Genomic DNA, 10632 nt, shown 5'->3' on the forward strand with positions numbered 1-10632 from the left:
TTTTTTCTCATTAAACTTTTGTTTTATTTTTTATATTTTTTAAGATACCATTTTTTTATTATTATTATGATATGTTAATCACCATACATTACATCCTTAGTTTTTGAGGTAGTGTTCCATGATTCATTCTTTATATATAACACCCAGTGCTACATGCAGAATGTGCCCTCTTTAATACCCATCACCAGGCTAACCCATCCCCCCACCCCCCTCCCCTCTAGAACCCTCAGTTTGTTTCTCAGAGTCCATAGTCTCTCATGGTTCATCTCCCCCTCCGATTTCCTCTCCTTCATTGTTCCCCTCATGCTATATTCTTCTTTTTATTTTATTTTTTTAACATATAATGTATTATTTGTTTCAGAGGTAAGACTGTTGAATCACAGACCGGTACCTCTAAACTTTTGTTTTAATGGGTATCAAAATTCTGTGACAGATTTTTGGTCAAGTTGTTTCCATTAAAAAGTATTGATTTTAAAAACTAATAACTTAAAACTGCCAAACACACACATGCGTGCACACACACACACACACAAAATGGTCCAAAAAACATTTTCTTTTCCTTCTGAAGGTTTTATGATGCATTGTTATCATTAAACAGTCTTTTACTATTAAACTTAAATGGCCAATTGACACAAAGGGTTCTGATACCATTCTTCCACCATTGATTAAGACTGGGGTGGCAGGAATTGGGGGTAATATTCATTTAGCCTTCTGAGCTTTCTGCGCAGACTTGGTGACTTTGACACCTCCAGCTGCCTTCTTTATATATATCTATATTTATTTATTTATTTATTTATTTTTATTAATTTTATTATGTTAGTCACCATACATTACATCATTAGTTTTTGATGTAGTGTTCCATGATTCATTATTTGCATATAACACCCAGTACTCCACACAATAAGTGCCCTCCTTAATACCCATCAATGGGCTAATCCTTCCTCCCACCCCCCATCCCCTCTAAAACCCTCAGTTTGTTTCTCAGAGTCCACAGTCTCTCATGGTTTGTGTCCCCTTCTGATTTCCCCTCCTTCATTTTTCCCTTCCTACTATCTTCTTTTTTCTTTTTTTTTTAACATATAATGTATTATTTGTTTCAGAGGTACAGGTCTGTGATACATCAGTCTTACACAATTAACAGTGCTCACCATAACACATACCCTCCCTGATGTCCATTACCCAGCCACGCCATCCCTCCCACCACCCACCACACAAGCAACCCTCAGTCTGTTTCTTGAGACTAAGAATTCCTCATATCAGTGATATCATATGATACTTGTCTCGCTCTGATTGACTTATTTCGCTTAGCATAATACCATCTAATTCCATCTATATCATTGCAAATGGCAAGATTTCGGGGTTTTTGATGGCTGCGTAATATTCCATTGTATATATATATACACCACCTCATCTTTATCCATTCATCTGTTGATGGACATCTTGGCTCTTTCCACAGTTTGGCTATTATGGACATTGCTGCTATAAACGCTGGGGTGCACATATCCCTTCAGATCACTACATTAGTATCTTTGGGGTAAATACCCAGTAGTGCAATTGCTGGGTCATGGTGTAGCTCTATTCTCAACTTTTTGAGGAAACATCATACTGTTTTCCAGAGAGGCTACACCAGCTTGCATTCCCACCAACAGTGTAGGAGGATTCCTCTTTCTCCACATCCTCGCCAACATCTGTCATTTCCTGACTTGTAATTTTAGCCATTCTGACTGGTGTGAGTGGGATCTCATTGAGGTTTTGATTTGGATTTCCCTGATGCCGAGTGATGTTAAGCACTTTTTCATGTGTCTGTTGGCCATTTGTGTGTCTTCTTTGGAAAAATGACTGTTCATGTCTTCTGCCCATTTCTTGATTGGATTATTTGTCCTTTGGGTGTTGAGTTTGATAAGTTCCTTATAGATTTTGGATACTAGCCCTTTATCTGATATGTCATTTGCAAATATCTTCTACCATTCAGTCAGTTCTCTATGGGTTTTGTTGACTGTTTCCTTTGCTGTGCAAAAGCTTTTTATCTTGATGAAGTCCCAATAGTTCATTTTTGCCCTTGCTTCCCTTGCCTTTGGTGATGTTTCTAGGAAGAAGTTGCTGTGGCTGAGGTCGAAGAGGTTGCTGCCTGGGTTCTCCTCTAGGATTTTGATGGATTCCTGTCTTACATTTAGGTCTTTCATCCATTTTGAGTCTTTTTGTGGGTGGTGTAAGGAAATGGTCCAGTTTCATTCTTCTGCATGTGACTGTCCAATTTTCCTAGCACCGTTTATTGTAAAGACTGTCTTTTTCCATTGCATATTTTTTCCTCATTTGTTGAAGGTTAATTGACCATAGAGTTGAGGGTCCATATCTGGGCTCTCTATTCTGTTCCATTGATCTATGTGTCTGTTTTTGTGCCAGTACCATACTGTTTTGATGATTATAGCCTTGTACTAGAGCTTGAAGTCCGGAATTGTGTTGCCACCAGCTTTGCTTTTCTTTTTCAACATTCCTCCAGCTATTCAGGGTCTTTTCTGGTTCCATACAAACTTTAGGATTATTTGTTCTATTTCTTTGAAAAAAGTTGATGGTATTTTTATAGGAATTGCATTGAATGTAGGTTGCTCTAGGTAGCACTGACATTTTCACAATACTTGTTCTTCCAATCCAAGAGCATGGAATGTTTTACCATTTCTTTGTGTCTTCCTCAATTTCATCAAGAGTATTCTATAGTTTTCTGAGTACAGATTCTTTGCCTCTTTGGTTAGATTTATTCCTAGGTGTCTTATGATTTTGGGTGCAATTGTAAATGGGATCGACTCCTTAATTTCTCTTTCTTCTGTCTTGTTGTTGGTGTATAGAAACGCAACTGATTTCTGTGCATTGATTTTATATCCTGCCACTTTCCTGAATTCCTGTATGAGTTCTAGCAGTTTTGGGGTGGCGTCTTTTGGGTTTTCCACATAAAGTATCATATCATCTGTAAAGAGTGAGAGTTTGACTTCTTCTTTGCCGATTCAGACACCTTTTATTTCCTTTTGTTGTCTGATTGCTGTGGCTAGGACTTCTAGTACTATGTTGAATAGCAGTAGTGATAGTGGACATCCCTGCTGCGTTCCTGACTTTAGGGGGAAAGCTCTCAGTTTTTCCCCATTGAGAATGATATTCGCTGTAGGTTTTTCATAGATGGCTTTTATGATATTGAGGTATGTACCCTCTATCCCTATACTCTGAAGAGTTTTGATCAAGAAAGGATGCTGTACTTTGTCAAATGCTTTTTCTGCATCTATTAAGAGGATCATATGATTCTTGTTCTTTCTTTTGTTAATGTATTGTATCACACTGATTGATTTGCAGATGTCGAACCAACCTTGCAGCCCAGGGACAAATCCCACTTGGTCGTGTTGAATAATCCTTTTAATGTACTGCTGGATCCTATTGGCTAGTATTTTGGGGGGAATTTTTGCATCCATTTTCATCAGGGATATTAGTCGGCAATTATCCTTTTTGATGGGGTCTTTGTCTGGTTTTGGGATCAAGGTAATGCTGGCCTCATAAAATGAGTTTGGTAGTTTTCCTTCCATTTCTATTTTTCGGAACAGTTTCAGAAGAATAGGTATTAATTCTTCTTTAAATGTTTGGTAGAATTCCCCTGGGAAGCCATCTGGCCCTGGGCTTTTGTTTGTTGGGAGATTTTTGATTACTGCTTCAATTACTTTAGGGCTTATGGGTCTGTTCAGGTTTTTTATTTCCTCCTGGTTCAGTTTTGGTAGTTTATACATCTCTAGGAATGCATCCATTTCTTCCAGATTATCTAATTTGCTGGCATATAATTGCTGATAATATGTTCTTATAATTGTATTTCTTTGTTGTTGGTTGTGATCTCTCCTCTTTCATTCATGGTTTTATTTATTTGGGTCGTTTCTCTTTTCTTTTTGATAAGCCTGGCCAGGAGTTTATAAATCTTATTAATTCTTTCAAAGAAAGGGCTCCTAGTTTTGTTGATCTGTTCTACTATTCTTTTGGGTCCTATGTCATTGATTTCTGCTCTGATCTTCATTATTTCTCTTCTCCTGCTGAGTTTAGGCTTTATTTGCTGTTCTTTCTCCAGCTCCTTTAAGTGTAGGGTTAGGTTGTGTATTTGAGACTTTTCTTGTTTCTTCAGAAAGGCTTGTATTGCTATATACTTTCCTCTTAGGACTGCCTTGGCTGCATCCCAAAGATTTTGAACAGTTGTGTTTTCATTTTCACTTGTTTCCATGAATTTTTAAAATTCTGCTTTAATTTCCTGGTTGACCCATTTATTCTTTAGTAGGATGTTCTTTAGCCTCCATGTATTTGAATTCTTTCCAACTTTCCTCTTGTGATTGAGTTCTAGTTTCAAAGCATTTTGGTCCGAAAATATGCAGGGAATGATCCCAAATTTTTGGTCCCAGTTGAGACCTGATTTGTGACCTAGGATGTGATCTATTCTGGAGAATGTTCCATGTGCACTAGAGAAGAATGTATTTTCTGTTGCTTTGGGATGGAATGTTCTGAATAGATCTGTGAAGTCCATTTGGTTCAGTGTGTCATTTAAAGCCTTTATTTCCTTGTTGATCATCAATGAGGGGATTGTTAAAGTCTCCTACTATTATTGTATTGTTTTCGATGTGTTTCTTTGATTTTGTTATTAATTTTCTTTTATAATTGGCTGCTCCCATGTTAGGGGCATAGATATTTACAATTGTTAGATCTTCTTGTTGGATAGACCCTTTAAGTAAGATATAGTGTCCTTCCTCATCTCTTATTATAGTCTTTGGTTTAAAATCTAATTTGTCTGATATAAGGATTGGCATCCCAGCTTTCTTTTGATATCCATTAGCATGGTAAATCGTTTTTCACCCCCTCACTTTTAATCTCAGGTATTTTTTGGTCTAAAATGAGTCTCTTTCAGGCAGCATATCGATGGGTCTTGTTTTTTTATCCAATATGATAACCTGTGTCTTTTGATTGGGGCATTTAGCCCATTTACATTCAGGGTAACTATTGAAAGATATGAATTTACTGCCATTGTATTGCCTGTAAGGTGACTGTTACTGTATATTGCCTGTGTTCCTTTCTGGTCTATGTTCCTTTTAGGCTCTCTCTTTGCTTAGAGGGCCCCTTTCAATATTTCTTGTAGGGCTGGTTTCGTGTTTGCAATTTCTTTTAGTTTTTGTTTGTCCTGGAAGCTTTTTATCTCTCCTATTTTCAATGACAGCCTAGCTGGATATAGTATTCTTGGCTGCATATTTTTCTCGTTTAGTGCTCTGAATATATCATGCCAGACCTTTCTGGCCTTCCAGGTTACTGTGCATAGGTCTGCTGCCATTCTAATATTTCTACCATTGTAGGTTACCAACCTCTTGTCCCGAGCTGCTTTCAGGATTTTCTCTTTGTCTCCTAGTCTTGTTAAGTTTTACTATTAGATGTCAGGGTGTTGACCTATTTTTATTGATTTTGAGGTGTTTTCTCTGTGCCTCCTGTATTTTAATGCCTGTTTCCTTCCCCAAATTAGGGAAGTTCTCTGGTATAATTTGCTCCAATATACCTTCTGCCCCTCTCTCTTTCTTCTTCTTCTGGGATCCTAATTATTCTAATATTGTTTCATCTTATGGTATCACTTATCTCTCGAATTCTGCCCTCATGATCCAGTATTTGTTTATCTCTCTTTTTCTCAGCTTCTTTATTCTCCATCATTTGGTCTTCTATATCACTAATCTCTCTTCTGCCTCATTTATCCTAGCAGCTAGAGCCTCCATTTTTTATTGCACCTCATTTATAGCCTTTTTGATTTCAACTTGGTTAGATTTTAGTTCTTTTATTTCTCCAGAAAGGGATTCTGTAGTGTCTTCCATGTTTTTTTCAAGCCTAGCTAGTGTGTTTATAATCGTTATTCTGAACTCTAGTTCCGACATCTTACTAATGTCTGTATGGATTAGGTTCCTGGCAGTCGTACTGCCACTTGTTCTTTTTCTTTTTTTGAGGTGTGTTTTTCCATTTTGTCATTTTGCCCAGAGAAGAATAACTTTTGTTCCTGAAGGCTTTCTGTACAGCTTTGGAGGACAAGAAAGAAAATGGCAGCCTCCCAGTCTCTGCCCTGGAGGAACCAAGAACTCGGGGCCCCACTCCTCAGTGAACCTCCAGAGAAAAGCAGTCAATCACTCCTGTATCTGTGGTTTCTGGCTGAACTCTGTGCTCACCCGGCCTGTGACCGAGCATTTCTATCTCTGGAACATGACCCAGTTTGGAGTCTCCAAACCCAGCAGATTCCTGTGGTGTACTCCTGTGCCGCTCCTCCCAGGGGAAGAAGGGGAGTCTCCCCAGCTCTGATGCTTGTTGGGTCTCTGCTTGAAGAGTAGTGGCCCAACTGTGCCATGAATAATGGTTTATGGCAACCTTTAGCTGAGATCCCAGTCCTCGGTTCCATCTCTGCAGCCAGCTTCCCCACTCCAATACCTGGGAGCTTTGCTGCACTCAGGCACCCCCGGTCTTTCTGTGACCCCGAGGGTCCTGAGACCCTACAGTCCCACCAAGTGTTTCACCCCCTGCTTAGCCACTAGAGCGATGTCTCTCAGCAGAGCAGACTTCTAAAAGTTTCGATTTAGTGCTCTGCTGCTTTATCACTTGCTGGTAGCTGGCTGAGGCGGCTCTCTCCTCCTGTGGTCTATATTCCTAAATATAGCTTCAGATTCACTTCTCCACACATCCTACCTTTCAGAAAGCAGTTGCTTTTCTGTTCAGAGTGTTGCTGCTATTCTTTTCTTCGATCTCCTGTTGAGTTTGTAGGTGTTTAGAATGGTTTGATACCTATCTAGCTGAATTGCTGGGACCAGATGAAATTTAGGTCTCCTACTCCTCTGCCGTCTTGCTCCTCCTCCCTCTCCAGCTGCCTTCTTGTCCACTGCTTTGATGACATCCACAGCAACCATCTTTCTCAAGTCATGAACAGCAAAATGGCCCAGAGGAGGATAGTCAGAGAAGCTCTCAACACACGTAGGCTTGCCAGGAACCATAGCAACGATGGCAACATCACCAAATTTCAAGAACCTGGGACCATCTTCCAGCTTTTTCCCAGAACAATGATCTATCTTCTCCTTCAGCTCAGCAAACTTGCAAGCAATGTGAGCTGTGTGACAATCCAGCACAGGGGCATATCCAGCACTGATTCGGCCTGGATGGTTCAGGATAATCACCTGAGCCATGAAGCCAGCTGCTTCCATTGGTGGGTCATTTTTGCTGTCACCAGCCACATTGCCACAATGAACATCTTTGAGGGACACATTCTTGACATTGAAGCCCACATTGTCCCCAGGAAGAACCTCACTCAAAACTTCATGGTGCATTTCAACAGACTTGACTTCAAGTAACATTGGCTGGAGCAAACTTGACCACTATGCCAGGTTTAAGAAAACTAGTCTCTACTCGGCCCATAAGGATGGTACCAATACCTCCAATTTTGTAGATGTCCTGGAGAAGCAGATTCAAGGGCTTGTCTGTTGGACACGTTGGTGGCAGAGTGCAATCCAGAGCTTCAAGCTATGTGGTTCCACTGGCATTCCCATCTTTACAGCTGACTTTCCATTCCTTCAACCAAGGCATGTTAGCACTTGGCTCCAGCATGTTGTCACCATTCCAACCAGAAATTGGCACAAATGTTACTGTGTTGGGGTTATAGCCAATCTTATTAATGTAGGTGCTGACTTCCTTAATGATTTTCTCATATCTCTTCTGACTGTAGCATGGCTCAGTGGAATCTATTTTGTTAACACCAACAATTAGTTGTTTTACACCCAGTGTGTAAGTCAAAACAACATTCTCATGGGTTTGCCCATTCGTGGAGATACCTGCTTCAAATTCACCAACACCAGCAGCAACAATCAGGACAGCACAGTCAGCCTGAGATGTGCCTGTAATCATGCTTTCAATAAAGTCTCTGTGTCCTGGGGCATCAATAATGATCATATAATACTTGCTGGTCTCAAATTTCCATAGGGAGATATCAATGGTGATACCACGTTCATGTTCAACTTTCAGTTTATCCAAGACCCAGGCATACTTGAAGGAGTCCTTTCCCCATCTCAGCAGCCTCGTTCTCAAATTTTTTGATAGTTCTTTTTCAATCCCTCCACATTTGTAGATCAGATGACCAGTAGTGGTAGAATTGCCTAAATCTACGTGTCGATGACGATGATGTTGATGTGTCTTTTCCTTTCCCATTTTGGTTTAGGTCGAGCAGTGTTTTTAATGACACCTGTGTTCTGGCAGCAAACCTTTTGCAAAAAAGACTTCTTGTATTTTTTGACTAATTTTTTGATATATTTCTAGTTAAGCACACTGAGGTGGAAAAAAGTAAAGTGTTATGTTTTCTGCTTTTGTATTTTATTGAGTTCTTCTCTGCGACTTAGTACATGACAAATATTGTAAGTAATCTATAAAAAAATCTGTGGAAATTTCACGTTATGATAGACTCCCATACTAGAAGTAATTTAAAAATAAATATGTATTACTAGCTTTGATAGAGTAACTTGCAGCAGACCAATACTCCCGTAAAGAACAAACAAAAAGCCTGGGTAAAATTCAGGATTTAATTTGAAGGTCACAGGATAATTTTAAAGGCAACTAGGATTTAAAGGTCCATATTTTAGAAAGAAAGGGAGATCACTGAGGTAAGCCAAATGCTTACCTCATCTGCAGCTTTTCATTTTGGGTCCATTTGTTGATTCTCAATGCCAAGAAAGAGGCAGAGAAGCTAGGATATCTTTAGTCAGTCTGACAGAATAGGGGGACAGATATTGGATTTCTGGTAATCAAATAATCATAACATGAGAGGCTAAGATCCCAAAGAGAGAGAGAGAGAAGGCATAAATACATAAGCTAAACCTTAGCACCAATTTCTTCTTCAGGACATTTTCTCACTAAGTTGCACAGGGCAAGATGGTAAAAAACCAAGCAGATAACAGTTAAAAAACAAACTAGAGTTTTCCACAGATTTATGTGCTGGGGGCAAAAAAAAAAAAAAAATGGAGTTCAGAATTCCTCATTAGGTAACATCACTGAAAGACCCTAAACACTCTCAGAATCCATGATGGATTAAACTCTAGGAATGTAGGCAAAACAAAAGGAGGAATTTATAGAGACTGCAAAGTAGGCTTGGGCTATTTTAGTCCAGGAGTGGATTCAGGTGATCTCCTTCTTTGCATTCTGGATAGGAGATAGAATAAATCTTCTCTGGAGGAAGATAATCATGTAGAGCTTCCATAATTTTTCATAGACAATGTCTGGCATTAACCAACATAAGATAAATCAATTTCAAGAGAAGAATATGAAACACAGAAAAAGACTTGCTGGGGGTCCAGTTATTCAGTAGTGAAACTGTGACTTTAAAATTACTGTGATTATTAATATCTTCAAAAAAATACATAGCAAGAGAGTAGCTTTGAATTTTCCTAAATGAGTGAAAGATGTTAAGCCACAATTCAAAAATTGTGATAAACCCCAAGTAGAATAATATAAAGAAAGCCAAACACACACATTATAGTGAAACTGAAGAAAATCATTGTCAAAGAGAATATCTTAAAAATATCTACTAAAGAAGACTCACCACCTTCAAAACAGCAGCAACTGAACAAAAAACTGCTGGGGTGCCTGGGTGGTTCAGTCAGTTAAGCCTCTAACTCTCAGTTTCAGCTCAGATCATGATCTCAGTGTCATGAGATCCAGACCCGTGACAGGCTCTTTGCTCAGAATGGAGTCTGATTGAGATTCTCTCTCTCTCTCCCTCTCCCTCTGCCCCTCCCCCAGTTTTCACTCTCTTTCTCTCAAATAAATGAATAAATAAATAAATAAATAAATAAAATCTTTAAAAATTAAAATAAATAAACAGAAAAATGCAAAGCACTGCTATGAGTAATTAAAGAAAATGAAATAACTGAAGGGATTAACTCAGCTAATGAATTAAACTTTATATTGTAATTATATCAGTTCTACCCAAATTTATTTGTAAATTTAGTGTAATCCCAATAAATTTATTAGCCAGTTTGTGTGCGTGTGTGTGTGTGTGTGTGTGTGTGTGCAATTTGGCAAGCTTATTATAAAATTCATAAAGAACTGGGGCGCCTGGGTGGCTCAGTTGGTTAAGCGACTGCCTTCGGCTCAGGTCATGATCCTGGAGTCCCGGGATCGAGTCCTGCATCGGGCTCCCTGCTCGGCAGGGAGTCTGCTTCTCCCTCTGACCCTCCCCCCTCTCATGTGCTCTCTCTCATTCTCTCTCTCTCAAATAAATAAATAAAATCTTTAAAAAAAATAAAATAAAAATAAAAAATAAAATTCATAAAGAACTGAAGGGGGGCAAGATGGTAGCAGAGTAGGGGACCTCATTTCATCTGGTCCCTTGAATTTAGCTGGATATCTATCAAGCCATTCTGAACACACACAAATTCAACCTGAGATGTAAGAAGATTTATCTGGATCTCCAAAAGCAGAAAAATGACTACTTTTTGCAAGGTAGGAGGTGCAGAATCTTGAATCTTTGAGGGAAATATCCAAAAATAAGCAGAGTGGGGGGAAGGAGCCTCCATAAGCAGGACGCTGGAAAGTGATATAACACTGGAGCAAAAAAATTGGGAC

The 10632-nt window shown here is 39.1% G+C and overlaps 1 pseudogene; it reads right to left on the minus strand.

The window, feature by feature from the left end:
• Positions 1 to 699: 699 nt before the first annotated feature.
• On the minus strand, positions 700 to 8223 carry LOC116629192 (annotated as a pseudogene).
• Positions 8224 to 10632: the final 2409 nt, after the last annotated feature.

Source organism: Phoca vitulina, unplaced genomic scaffold, assembly GCF_004348235.1.
Source record: "Phoca vitulina isolate PV1807 unplaced genomic scaffold, GSC_HSeal_1.0 scaffold356, whole genome shotgun sequence".
NCBI classification, from domain to species: domain Eukaryota; kingdom Metazoa; phylum Chordata; class Mammalia; order Carnivora; family Phocidae; genus Phoca; species Phoca vitulina.